Consider the following 14,731-nt stretch of genomic DNA (forward strand, 5'->3'; position numbering starts at 1 on the left):
GAAGTGGTTGAGCATCAGGGTTTGTTGGCCTTCCTTTTCCCGAAACATTGAATCAAATGCATTATGCAGATCATGCTTGAGACGTGAGATTTATAAGATCCACAAATACCATATTCTCTCTCTGGATGTTGGCATTTAAAGAAAACAAAACTTGAAAGTGTGATCCCATTACAAAACTCCAATCCCCTGTCTTATCACTAGTATATCCTTGGCTAAAGGTTCATTTAATAGAGCTTATTGTTATTATTTTTAAAACATATTCATCCAGCCTGCTTGTCGCAAATCTACAAATTGTGATTGGTGTGAACCAGCTTCCTAAGCCGAGAGGTGAACATTTACCAGTTAGTTCTGTCCTTGCCTAAAACAAGGACTTCCAAATTTGGCTGTCACTCAAACTGAAGCAATGCTGATAGATGTAACTCAGACAGATACAGCTGCACAAGTCTTATTGGGTGTTACTCATTTTGGGGAGGAAAAACACACACACATACATACATGCCTCTTTTGTTCAAAGGGCTGTGCCACTGTACGTAAGATTTAAGCAACTGATAAAAGAAGCAACATTTTCACCTATGTGCCACCCACGGTGGGCACACCCAGAGTTTCCTCATCAATTGGCTTTCTTGTGAAGACAACCCATTTATTAAACCATTCAAAAACCTTGGGGATGTCTTGACAGTTTTTTGTTTGGTGCTTGGTGAACACAAAATGTGTGGTTATTCTAGCCACCCAAATGGTTTTTAACAACTGTGGCTGTTTTGTAAAATGGTCTTTCTTTTTCATTCATTCGTTTATTTGGGCCAATCAGCAAGTGTCTGAACATTTTTTGCCTGAACCTAGTTTGTTCCATTTTGGGAGGTGCCCAGCTGAATGAAGATGCAATTTTGTAACCACGTCCTCTTGGATGAAGGTTAAGCAATCCCTTTGAAGTAAAGATGTTCCCTCCTCGTGATGCCTATCTTGTCCCTTGCTATGCATGATCACTCCATAGTGACAAAATGCTTTCAAGATCACCTGGTGCTTTCTGCCGTCTTCATTCCACAGCCCAGAGGTGAGGATGTTCTCATAACTGCTTGGGAAACGCAGGCCTTGGCATGACCTGTTGTAGCAGACGGGTTTGTTTGCTAATTGAGGATTCAGTTTAATAAGTGCAAATAAATTGTTCTTCATTCTTCTCCTAAGGGCTACGTTACACCAAGCACCTCAAGGCTGTTTAAACTGCTCCATGCAGTGACTGTTATCGTGCCACCACAGTTTTGGAGACCAGCTAGGCATCACCATGCAAAAAAGCAGTCTAGCTCTGCCTGGTTACAAGCCCTGAGCATTGGTTGCCAACCTCCAGGTAAGTACACCTAAAAGGGGAGCTCCTCCGAGTCCAGAAGTGCTATCCTATGACAAAAAAACACTGGAAGTATAATTAATTCATACAAACATTAATAAATACTTAATTTGTATGATTTTTCAGTGCAAAGTGCAAGGTGCCAAAGTACTATAATAAATAAATATATGTTGATTCCTGTGCGGAGTCTCCAAAAGACAACGTGGTCTAGTGGTTTCTGTTGAAAGCCAATACATGGCTGAAGAGCCTAGACTCTTTTTTTGTCATAGGATAGAACCTCCAGGCAGGGTCTGGATTTCTCCTGGAATTGCAACTGATCGCCAAACAACAGATCAAGTCCCCTGGAAAAATGGCTGGTTTAGAGAGCAGACTCTATGGAATTATACCCCATTGGAGTCCCTCCCCTCCCCAAACCCCAACCTTCCCAGGCTCCATCCCCAGATCTCCAGATGTTTCCCAACCTAGAGTTGGCTCAGATAAGGACCTGAACAGTCTTTGAAGACTTTGTCCCTCTTCAAAGAGGAGGGCCTTGAAGGGCCCACTCTCCCCTCACCTTTCCCTGTATTTAGCCAACCCTTTTTAAAATCTCTAATGTGTATTCTTACTTACTAGTATGATGGGGTGGGGGGGGAGAGGAAGGCAGGGGGAAGTAGCTTCAAGCCCTGTCCTGACCCCTGCTGATCTGACTAACCAGTGACTCTGAGAGCAGAACCACAAGTGACAAAAGGCACAGGGTGGACACTTGTCAGCTTCCCTCAAGTTTTGATGGGAAATGTAGGCAGCTTGGCGGAATGTTGGACAAGTGACAGTTGAAAAGTCCATTGGACAGCAGTCAGAGAGTGAAGCTGCGAGACCAGGATGCCTACATTTCCCATCAAAACTTGAGGGAAGCTGACAAGTGTCCAACCTGTGCCTTTTGTCACTTGTGGTTCTGCTCTAACTCAGAGGGTTCTAGCCAAGAGGGGCCTGGCCCAGAGTGCTCAGTCCGGAGGAGCTGGACCTCATGGACCAGTACCAGGAATGGCTTGATGCAGCAGAGACATGCAGCAGAGACATCTGCCCCAGCTCTACCAGAAGCCACCCTGCCCCAGCAGGCAAGTGAGCCAGCACTGCCAGCCCCTGAGACAGCTGCTGGGCCTCTGCCAGGCAGGAAATGGAACCCGTCAGGACCCACCAACACTCTGCAGGGGTCAGAGGGCACAGGCTGAGGTGGCACACAGGAGGAAAAGTGTCAGATTACTGCACACAACCTAGGGTTGCCAGGTCCAGGTTGGGAAACCCCTGGAGATTTGGGAGGAGGAGCCTAGAGAGGGCAGGGTTTGGAGAGGGGAGGGGCCTCAGCTGGGTATAATGCTATACTGTCCACCTTTAAGGCAGCCATTTTCTCCAGGGGAACTGGTCTCTGTTGCCTGGAGATCAGTTGTAATTCCGGGAGATCTCCAGCTACCACCTGGAGACTGGCAATCCTAACACAACCCCAGAGCAGAGTGCTGAGAACAGTGATTCTTTGCCTATTTAGGCTGAGGCTTGAGAAGGCTGCATTGCTGGATCACCCCATCCACTAAGAACAAGCCCTGTGCCCCAGCCCCAGCCCCTCTGTGCCTCTGAGGCCTGCCGGCCAAGTGACTGACTGGCTCCCGAGGAGTCCAGCTGACCAGGCACAAGATAAGCCTCCACTTCCTTTTCCTGAAGGGACATAAGCGGCAGAACCCGAGCTGCTTTAGACTTGAGGAGTTTAATATGAGCACATGGAACTGTCTTAGGGCCAAGCTACAAGTGACAAATGACACTTGAATGGCGAGTGGATTAAGTGGAGTGCAAGTGAACAAGGAGAAATACACTTGCCATTCAAGTGTCATTTGTCACTTGTAGCTTGGCCCTTAGTGTCCAACCTGTGTTAGGCGTCACTTGTAGCTTGGTTATAAGATCTGCAAGACCCAGGTTCTCATGGAAGCTTGCTGCATGACCTTGGGTCAGTCACACACTCTCAGGGGCAAGCTACAAGTGACGAATGACACAGGTTGGACACTTGTCAGCTTCCCTCAAGTTTTGATGGGAAATGTAGGCATCCTGGTCTCACAGCTTGGCTCTCTGACTGCTGTCCAATGGACTTTTCAACTGTCACTTGTCCAACATTCTGCCAAGCTGCCTACATTTCTCATCAAAACTTGAGGGAAGCTGACAAGTGTCCAACCTGTGTCATTCATCACTTGTAATTTGGCCCTTAGTCTAATCTACTTCACAGGATTGTTGTGAGGATAAAAATGAAAAAAAAGAATGATGTAAACTGCTTGAGGCCTCCATTGGGGAGAATGGTGGGGTAAATAAATAAATTAACAAGCAATCAAAGACATTTGGGTGTGCTTTCTCTGTATCAGGGTACAAAAGAAACCATTTGAATCACTGTGGTTCAAGCTGAAAGTGAACCAAAGGGAGAATTTCTTTTGCGTGGGGTCTATTTCTGTATTCCTGCCTGTTCACTATCACCTGAAGACTGTAGTTCACATGCACAGCCTTCCAAATTGGTGCTATACATAAACTTACTTGACCCCACCTGCTTCAAGTTCTCTTACATTCATTGACATATCATGGCCACTTTGACAGTGGAGCATGGGTGCGCTTGAACACTACCAGCTCCATAACCTTATGCATAAAGGAAGCAAGAAGGGCAGGGACAGCAGCAAAGTTTGAAGGCTTGAAATGACTCAAAGCCCATTTTCAAAGCTCCCTTTCAAAAGTTCTTCTTTCTCTTTCTTTCTTTCCCTTCTCTAATCTCAAAAGATTACAATTCTCTTTCACTTCTTCCTAGGAAACCATTTCTGGGTGCTCCGACTAATTGTCTAGTCGTAAACAATACAGCAATTAATTAATATTCTACCTTGGGCCATTTGGAATTTGACAATATAGTGTTTCTTCTCTTAGCTTGCCCTATGAACTGCGGCAACCGAAGCAGCAATTGAGTAGGCAGGTGAGGTGCTTTCTTTTTTGCCTGGGGGACAATGCAAATGTCTTGTACCAACCTGTGCAGTACTCAATGACTCAGGAAACCAATGGAAACAGCAGATAGGATCTGGAAAAATTGCACCACTTGATGCTCATTAAAATTTAAGCTGATATTGCTTAGAACAGTGCATAAGCGCAAGTGGGGTGTACACGCCTCCATCATGACAGCAACGGAGGGTGTTCTTTCCCACAGGAGGGTCAGACAATATGCAACCAAATCTGACCTACAGCAGCCTTTTGGATTCCCAGTGTATTTGCTCAGATTCTGATGAACATCTCAGCTTTTCAGCTAATAATTTGATTTATCCTACCTCTTCCAGACCACTGGCTTGTTGAGCACATTTTTATCTTCAGCTGTCAACATATTTCTCAGGGTGTTTTCCATAGGGTATTTTCTGAACCAAAAGAACATTTAAGCCTCTCTCACAATATTTGTGCACACACTTATGAATATGCAGGATATTTTCTAAAAGGGCACACTCTAGCCCCAGGGGGGTTTCAAACGGTCTCCTGGGTCCTTTGAATTTCTCAGGAACTTATCCAGGGCTTCTCGATCAGTAATAGCAAAGTGGCAAATTCTTGATTTAGAACAAGGTTTTTGAGATTCACTTCCATTTTTACAAGCCCTATTTCAAACTTGGAATTCCCCCATCTCTGTCTCCTGTCTTCTCTTTCCCACTTCCTCATCCCAACACTTACCTTCTGAGCCAGCCTAGGTGAACCTAGGTAGTTGTGGAGGTTGATGGGATAGGCAGGGTGCCAAAAGAGGTTTAGGGCCAAGGTCAAGGACAGATCAGCCATGGCAAATGGCAGCCCTGGGCAGCAGCACCAGTCCCAGCACCACTGCCCCAGTGTATTGCTTGATTAGGGTCCACTCTGGAGGCCAAAGCATGCTCCAGCCCTGTTTATGTTCTGGTAGCAACCGTGTTTCTCTGTGGAGCCCCCAGTTTCAAGGACCACAAATATAACACTGGCAGTCTTTTGTGGACCAACAAATGTAACATTGGCAGTTTCTGCTTGCCAGCTACTCAAGATTGAACTTAAAAATTATCAGAAACCAGGCTGTTCCAGGTTAGCTCATGGATAAGTCCTTGGAGATATGCTTGCATGCTGGCATGTAAGGAAAAGTCAAGTTCCCACCTCCCGTCTCAAGACTATGAGTGGTTAGAGTGGCAGGCACATGGGAAAGCTTCTTCAGGAAATCTCTCTGGTCAAAGTAGCAAGTTTTCTTTCCAGTTTTTATCACTAAGTGCACATAAAAAGAGGTTGCAGGACAAATCTGCAGCGACTTACTTAAATACTTAAATTCTGCAAGCATCTTTGCACCTTAGGAATGGCTCAGCCTCCTCCACCCGTCGATCAGAGCTGATGGGTCAGCTAACAGCTGCAAGTTCCTTTTTTGAACCAATCAGAAAGTAGGGTGCCAGTTTAAAACTCTTGACAAAAGAAACTTTGACCAATAACTTTTGCTTCATGATCCCTGGGGTATCTTTGTTTTCAGTCCCTAAAATAATACACAATGTAAACAGCATGGTGTGTACAGAGAGAGAAAGGGATAGGTGTCAGATTTGGGAAATACATCCTTTAAACACCCCCACTGGGTAGGGTTGCTAGATGGGGTCTGGAATAATACCAGACCCTGGGGAGAGGGGTGTGTGAACTAACCCTTTAAAAAAAAAAACAATTCCAGCTGATGCGGTGATGTCACTACTGGATGTGACGTCATCACAATCACCCATTTCCAGGCACCTGGGCTGGCTGCTCCGGGCAGCCTCATGCAGCTGCTTCAGGCAGCCCATGTAGCTGCATGAGGCCACCTGGGCGGACTGGCTAGCTATTTGTCCAGGCCAGCAGCAATGCAGTGCAGCCACAGGAGGCTGGGCTGGGTGACAGGGGAGGGGCCTGCCAGGTGTCCAGTATTTGGGGAATGTTTCCCCTGGACAGTCCCCCCAAATACTCGACTATCCAGGTAAAATCTGGACACTTGGCAACCGTACCACTGGGGTGACAGGAGACAATGACAGAATGGCCAGGGTGCAATATTTGTATGCTCCAGGGTGCAGTTTGTGTATGGCTAGGGTGCAGTTTCTCTTCCACCCACCCCATCCAAGAATCCTATATGCTAGCTCTGTCTCAGTGCAAAGGAGTTTTGTGCTTTACCGCAAGCTCAAAACAAGACAGGCCTGTTCCATCCTAAAACCTGATCCTGCCAAAAGATTCACACACCACTCCTTTATTCCCCTAGTTAGTTTTTCAAAGTTTCATCCCTGAACCTTCCATACCATATATTTAATTTTCTGTTGTGGTTTGTGTGATTAGTGTAGATAAACAATAGGTATTTTTGTGGGACTGGATTAAATGTACCAAGCGCTTCTGTGTAACTAAGAATAACTGAGTAATAAAACGAAATCTACTGGTTGAGTTATTTGGTAGCTTTGTTTTCAAATATTAATTTATCTCTGTCTTCATTGCCCCCATGCTCCTGAACAAAGATGAAAGTCATGGCAGTTGGGCTGAATGAAGAATGCAACTTTTAAAAATAATATTTCTTATCCGAAAATTTCATTTTAGCAGGCTTTTCCTTAACACGGGTTGAGGAAAACCACAAAACCCCTTAACTCGTTGCAGATGAGCTGCTGTAACATTGTGGTTAAGTGGCTGGTCTATGAATCAGATTCAGCACTCTGCTAGTTTGACTCCCACTAGTGCCATGAACTCTGCAGGTGGCCTGGGATAAGCCACTTTTCTCAGCCTCAGCTCCCCAGCTGGATTGCAGGGATAATAACTACACTGGCTTAGTTCACTGCTCTGAGTGGGACACTAATCTGCCCAGAAGCACACTGTTAATATTATGTTTCTTCTTCCAAAATGAGGAAGGGACCCATATCAGTTTTCAGGAAAGGTCTTGATAAAAAAGGATCTTCTGACTTGGGGTGCCACAGCATATTGTGGTACAAAAAGGAGGATAGGAAGGAGATAAGCCACATCCTAAATCCAGCTTTGCACAGTAAAGTCATGCTTAAGTAACGTAAGCTAGCTGGTTGCTAGCTTAGATGGTTTGAAAAGGAGACTAAATTCATGGTGGAAGGCTCTATCCATCACTATTAGCCAAGAGGCTGAATAGAACCTCCAAGTTCAGTGTAGCTCTACATATTACTTGTTAGTGGGGAGACAACAAAAGAAGGACCTTTGGCTGCCCAGTCCTGTTTGTGGATCATCCAGTTTGCCACTGTTATAAACAGGATACCGGTCTAGGTGGACTTTTGGCATGACCTGCCAGGCTTGTTTTTGTGGTCATCTTGATATGGTTCCTTTGAGCTGCTTGCCCCACCTTCATCTGATCCTGATGATATATTTATGTGCATCTGGGTGTTTCAGAGCACCTTGAGAAAGCTTTGAATCTCAAAGGTTAGATAACGTTGCTTAGCAAGGTGCCTATTCAGCCTCCAGAGCCTTTGATGATTTCCTCCCAGGATGGGTCATGCTCAGCAGAGGGTGATTCTGTGTAATTAAGGCTAATTGAGGAGGATGTGTCATAGCCTTTGGAAACCAGTCACTTACACAACCCAAGTAGAATCTGGGGTTCCTAGTAAGCCTTCAGAGGTGGGCCAATGTGTTAAATAAGTCACAGACTAGCAGGTCCAGCCATACATACCAACCCTTGTTTTTGCTATTCAATTTTCTTCTTTTCAATTTCACTGTGGCTATCTCTTAAAACCACTAGAGAACCTTCTGGCGCCCACCAGATTCACTTGCTTCTTCTGACAACAAACTGTTCTGTCCTTGGGCCATTGTCTCCAGCAAATGTATGCATGTTTATCAGGATATAGTACTTTCTGTGCAGAATGTTCCTGTTAAAACAGATATACCCAACCCCATAAAGCCGAGAGCTGAAATAAATGGACTCTCCAAGTTCTATCCTACATATTTGACATTTAACGTTACCCATATACTCTCTCTGTTTTCAAGTAATAAATATTCACTGATTATATACTGGACCTCTGTATTTGGTTCTGTACTGAACATCCCATAAGAACATCCCATCTCAATTGCTTGTGGCAGTAATAGAAAGCATGTATGTGGCTGATAGTACAACCCTGAGCAGAGTTAAATCCTTTTAAGGTTGTTGAAATCAATGGGCTTCAACACCGTTTAGGTTGGTATGGATGTGAATTTGATAGGTGCAGTGGCATTTAGAGTTTGATAGCTTGCAAAGTTTCCTATTTGATGCCTGCCAAAATATTCACAAAATGCCAACAAATTGATAGTAGTCACGTTTATGTTGATGCAAAAAATTCACGTTCACAGTGTGAATAGTGAAACTGGAAAATTCTGTGAAAGTTGAACATTTGAGAGTAGAAGTGTTAGCGGCCGTCGTCACACGGGCATCTCTTCCGTTAAATTTACAGCATATAGCGTCCTACCTGTTATCGGCACAGTAACGTTTCTTTGGGTCACCTAATGGCTCTTCGCGCCACCAGCTGTCCACACCGAAGCGCTCTGTTCTGTTCTCTCTAACCGCGCAGAAGCAGCTCCTCCCCCCCCCCATTTTTATTATTCTGGCGTTTAATTCCGCTATAATGGAATAACAGCATATAAACATTCCGTTAGAGCAAAACATTACGACCCTTTTGTTTTTCCAACTTTGAAATTATATAAATAGCCCTTTGCCCGCAGAAAACTCCCTGTCTGATGTGATCCCCATCGCTGAAGACTCTGCCATGGCGATTGAGTCATTTTTACTTCAGCAGAAAGTTTGCATTGTGTTATGTCGTTATGGCGTTATAAGGACATAATAAAATTAAAAAAGGGGAGTCGCAGGAAGAAATGGATTCTGGGATTGAAGGGAGGGCATAGGACGTTGCAAGGCGAAATACATCGATGTGAGGCATTCACACTGAGGCACAAAATAGCGTGACTATCAAGCACAAAGCAGAAGAGAGAAAATTGCTACAGTGTTGGAATAAGGTGGGTGTTTGCCGGGAAATAGCGCCATTTTAGTGCTAAATAAAAGCCCGTGTGACGACGGCCACTATTTATTTATGTATTTATTTATTGTTTAAAAAATCCCAACTGTGCTCAAAGTAGCTTCCAATAATAAATAAAGGCGCTACAATAAAAAAGAGCAACTTAACAATTGTAGAAAACTCACAAAAGATCCAGCCCAGCCAGGAACTGTACAGATTTCCTCAGCCTAAAAAAAACCCAGCAAGCCAGAACCAGAGCAACATACAGAATACCTTTCCCAAAAGTGATCACTGTCAAAATCAGCTAGAGAATACCTGCTTTAATAAACCCACTTTATATGTTCTGTTAATGTTCATTAGAGGTGTTTTCCTGTACTTCCTCTGGAAGACTGTAGTTCTCACTGAGTTCAAATGAACCTACTGGAAGTGGGGAACTTCCAGGCACTTTTGGCAGTCTGCAGCGCCAGATCTAGGGTTGCCCACGCCCGGGGCAACCCTTGGCCAGCCACCTTCGGTGACATCATCACGCAGGGCAGAACAGAGGCAGCGTGCGGGGCTGGGAAGCCGCCCGCCCCATTCGCCTCCCCGCAGGCGAATGATGAGAGCGGCCTCGCAGCCCCCCACGCTGCTTTCGCCTGCCCCGCAGGACAGGGGTGGCCAGCTTGCTGGGCACCCACTGCCCTCCAGGGCAGGCAAAAGGCAGTGCGGCCCCCCGTGCTGCTTTTGCTTGCCCCGCAGGACAGGGGGCAGCCAGCTTGCCGCGCACCCCCTGCCCTGCAGGGCAGGCAAAAGCAGTGCAGGGGCTGCAAGGCTGCCCACACCATTTTCCTCCCTGCAGGACAGGGGGCAGTTGGCTTGCCGCGCACCCCCTGCCCTGCAAGGCAGGTGGCCGCCCCCTGTCCTGCGGGGCAGGCGAAAGGCAGCGCGGGGGGTTGCGAGGCTGCCTGCGCTGCTGCCTGTGCCCTCTGGCAGCTGGCAGCTGCTCCTGGCACCCCCTCCCTGGTGGCGCCGGGGGCAGACTACCCCCCGCCCCCCCTCGATCCGGCCCTGGCAGTCTGAGCAGAGTTGGCAAGTCAGTCTATATGGGGAGACACCATTCTTCAAGCATGAGCGTTAAAGATCATGAAGAGCTTTAAAGGTCAAAACCCACATCTTTACTTGAGCCCAGAAATGAATCAGCATCAGCAACTGCTGTAAAAGTGGGATTATCTGAGTCCAATGCCGAACAACAGCAAAAAGCTGAGCTGCTACATTCTGCACAAGTTTCTGAGTTACCTGCAACGGCAGCTCCTGATACAGCATATTACATCAGTAGTGGTTACAGAAGCATGTGAACAGGTCAGCAGATATGGAAGGAGAGTTTCTGAATCTGATGTAATTGATAGAGAGACCTCCTAGGAACAGCATTAACCTAGCACATACAGAGCGTGCCATTTTACCCCCAAACTCTTCACTTGATCTGGTAGAGTCTGCTTGACCATATTGTGGATCTGTTTTCTCAAGAACATTTATTTTATTTGGTGAAGAGGCATCTCAAAAGGTGGAGTCTTGCTCCATACAATCCTCTATAGCCCCATTATTAAATTTGAGCTGAGCTTCCAGTTATTATGGCACTTCTGGTTTGGCATTGGCATCTCCAGGTCATGTCCAACCAGCTGCCATTGTGGCAAGTAGGACTTGCTCTAGCACCCCAGATAATACGTTGCTTATTTTGTGCTTCACAGTTGGTTTCAGCCCCAATAAAACCCCAAGGAAAAAATGCTTTGGGTGGATAAAGATGTCCATTTGCCAAGTGGTAACTTCCAACTATGGTTATACAACTTGACATCTATAACATCTGTCCTGTTCACCATGGGAATTGTATTAAACATGTGCACCTGATCAAAAATCTGCACTGAGAGATTGTTCAAAATACACCAGGGGTCTTTATTAAATATTGGCTAGTGCCATTTTGGATTTCACCCATCGTTCATTGTGTTCGATCTAGGGGCACTACTCTCATATGTTGCTCAACTGTTTTAAAAATGGGAGTATTCTTAATGCATAGAAGGTTATTACTTTGTAGAGATTTCCTTATTATGTAATAAGCAGATCTCTTTCTTCCAGTATTTGCAGGTTTTTAAAAAATATTTTTTACAATTAAATTTAACAAAAAGAGAAATAAGAAAATAGATTTTGAAAAATCAGCAATAGCTGGAGAAAGAGATATATTTTCTAAGATATATAATCTTTTAGTAGATTTAAACAACAATCAGGAGACAAAAATGTAAAGCTATGGACTTGGTATCTGTAATTGAACATATTTATGAGGCACGCATATTTATAGGCACGCATATTTATGGTATGACAAAGTAAAAGCGAACTCTATGTTTTTACACCATTATATACGGAGAAGCCTTTATACAACCTGGAAGAAATATAGAGATTACTTACAAGAAGGAACCCCCTTATGGGTGGTTCCATATGAGGTAATAGATCCGAGAACTGTTGATAATGAGCAACAGTGTTTAACATATAAGGAGATAACACGAATAGAATTTTCTAAACTTAAAATAAAGACGCAGGACGAGTTATCTCTAAACTATGATTGGTTTCAGTATAGACAGATCAGAGATCTCTATAATTCGAACTGTGCAAAGGGAGGGATAAGAATGGAGAATTCGGAATTAGAGCAGATACTTTTGCAAGAAGACAAGAAGGAAATTTCCAAGGTATATAAAGTACTGTTGAAATGGTATACTGAAGAGGAAATCGTTAAAGTGCAAATGGTGAAGTGGGCCATAAATTTTAACAAAGAAATAACAATGGAGGCGTGGGAATACATGTGGAAGAATACAGTGAAGATTACGACATGTACTAATATTAAAGAGAATATTTACAAAATGATTTATCGTTGGTACATGACACCAAAGAAGATAGCGCTAGGGAATTTGAATACGTCTAATAAATGCTGGAAGTGTAAAAAACATGAGGGATCCCTGTATCATATGTGGTGGATGTGTGAGGTAGCAAGGCAGTACTGGGGGGAAATAATAAGAGTAATAAGTGAGATTTTACAATTTCAAATTAATAAGAACCCAGAACTCCTGCTACTGAATTTGGGAATGGAGGGTATTCCAGCTCAACACAGGACATTGTTATTTTACATGACAGCAGCGGCCAGACTTTTGTATGCGCAAAAATGGAAAGTACAAGAAGTGCCAACAATCGAGGATTGGATATACAAATTGCTGTATATGGCGGAAATGGACAAAATGACAAGAAAATTGAGAAACCTTGACCCAGGACAGTTTAACGCAGACTGGGAGAAGCTGAAACAATATTTAGTGAAGAAATGGGAGGTGGGAGGAGAACTGTGGCAGTTTGAGAACTATTGAAATATAATAAAATGCAGAGGGGGGTGATTTTACCGGTGGGTGGAGAGGCAAATGTGAATTTCTAAGCAGTTATTTTATTAGACTATTATATATAGAATAATGATAGAAAGTAATTAAGTATAAGGATAGACTGATTAATATTATTTCTGGTAATTGTACAATGTACTAAATTGAATGACTTGGTTTGAAGATAGATAGGGGTCAAATTGATTGACGATTCTTGATGATAGTTGTATAATTGCATAATTAAAGTAAAATAATAATATAATTAAAGCAGAATGAAGCTGAGATATGTAGAAAAAGTAATATATAGAGTATAAGTTAAATTGGTTGACTTATATGAATGTATTGTTTATAGAAATATTTGAAATTATGCAAAATGGGACAAATTGTTTGTCTAATATGGCAGAAGGGACCAAAAGATAGAGTACAGAGTATCAAAAATAGTTAAAGAATTATGATTAAAAGAAAGATATTATTTAGTTATTATTCCTATTATTATGTAGTTGTTAATGTAAGTAAGTAAGAGAATAGAAAGAATATAGTGTTATATAGATAAGAAGAAACTGAAAGTATATGTTAGTTAGACAGAATGAACTTAAAATGAGTAAGGGAAAAGGGACAAAGGGTTGGAAAACTGTTGGAAGTCAATAAAAAGGGGGGAAAGGGAGGGGGTTAGAATTAGGAAATAGGGGAATTGAATGTAATGTGAAATAATATGATATCTAATCCAATAAAATTTTATTTAAAAAAAAAAAAGAACATGAGTTCTGGGTATCAGCATTGATGAATGGCTTAATTTTTTCAGTAAATCTCGCCACTAAAGAATGTTTTATCACTGGCATCTGGTGGTGGTGTAGAGTGCCCTCAAGCCATAGCTGACTTATGGCAACCCCAGCGGAGTTTTCATGGTGAGAGACTAACAGAGGTGGTTTTCCATTGCCTGCCTCTGCAACTCTGGTCTTCGTTGAAAGTCTTCCATCCAATTACTAATCAAGGATGACCCTATTTAGTTTCTGAGATCTGATAAGATCAGGCTCACCTGGGCTATCCAGATCAGGGCATCAATGACATCTAACCCCTCTTAAATTAGCTAAAATGGGGTTAAAGATGAGAGTTGGATTTGTGGAGTTGCTGATGCAAACTTTATGTATATGTGATGGACATGTTGTAGAACCAAAGAATATTGGGAAACGATTCCTAGATCTATTTCTAAAGGAATAGGTTTTTTAAAAAATCTCCTTTAAATGTTTCTTATTGAATTATGTTTGCTCTGTCTTTTGGTGCTACACCACTGAAGATGCCAGCCACAGCTGCTGGCGAAACGTCAGGAACTACAATGCCAAGACCATGGCAATACAGCCCGGAAAACCCACAACAACCATCGTTCTCCGTCCGTGAAAGCCTTCGACAATATGTTTGCTTCCTTCACAAATATACTCAAGACTTTGTTTTAAATGCCATAACCTCTGCAAGATCAGTCTTTATTGGAAAGGAAACATAACCCCCAGAAAAGAGTAACTGTTGGAGAAACTAAAGAAATGTGAACAACTAAGTAAATTAACCTGTATGTTGCATGGTAAAAAGTCTAATAAGGTCCATGAATGGAATATTATTCTGACTAGTATGTTGAACAGAATTTCATCAACATTACATCTTAGTAAATCATCTATATGATTTGTTTACAGAATTGAAGATGAATTTGTAAAGTTTTGTATTCAACTTTTTTTAACTGAATAAAATTGTTATTTAAAAAAAGAAAGGGAAGAGCAACATTCTCATTCTAACATGCTCACTTGGACCAGCCTTACCTACCTCACAGGATTGTTGTGAAGTTAAAATAGGGAAAGGAGAGCCATACAGGCCACTCTGAGCTCCTTGGTGGAAGGGGAGGATAACATCAAGCTATCTTCAGGATTCCAAGTCTTGCTGTTAGAACAGAGATGGAATATTTTCTATGCATGTTGTCTGCTCACACTATCACAGCTGGAATTACTGCCTTCTTTTAACTATAGTTGTTTAAAGAAGCAGGGCTCTATGCTATA

This window comes from Eublepharis macularius, chromosome 12 (genome assembly GCF_028583425.1).
Source record: "Eublepharis macularius isolate TG4126 chromosome 12, MPM_Emac_v1.0, whole genome shotgun sequence".
NCBI classification, from domain to species: Eukaryota; Metazoa; Chordata; class Lepidosauria; order Squamata; family Eublepharidae; genus Eublepharis; species Eublepharis macularius.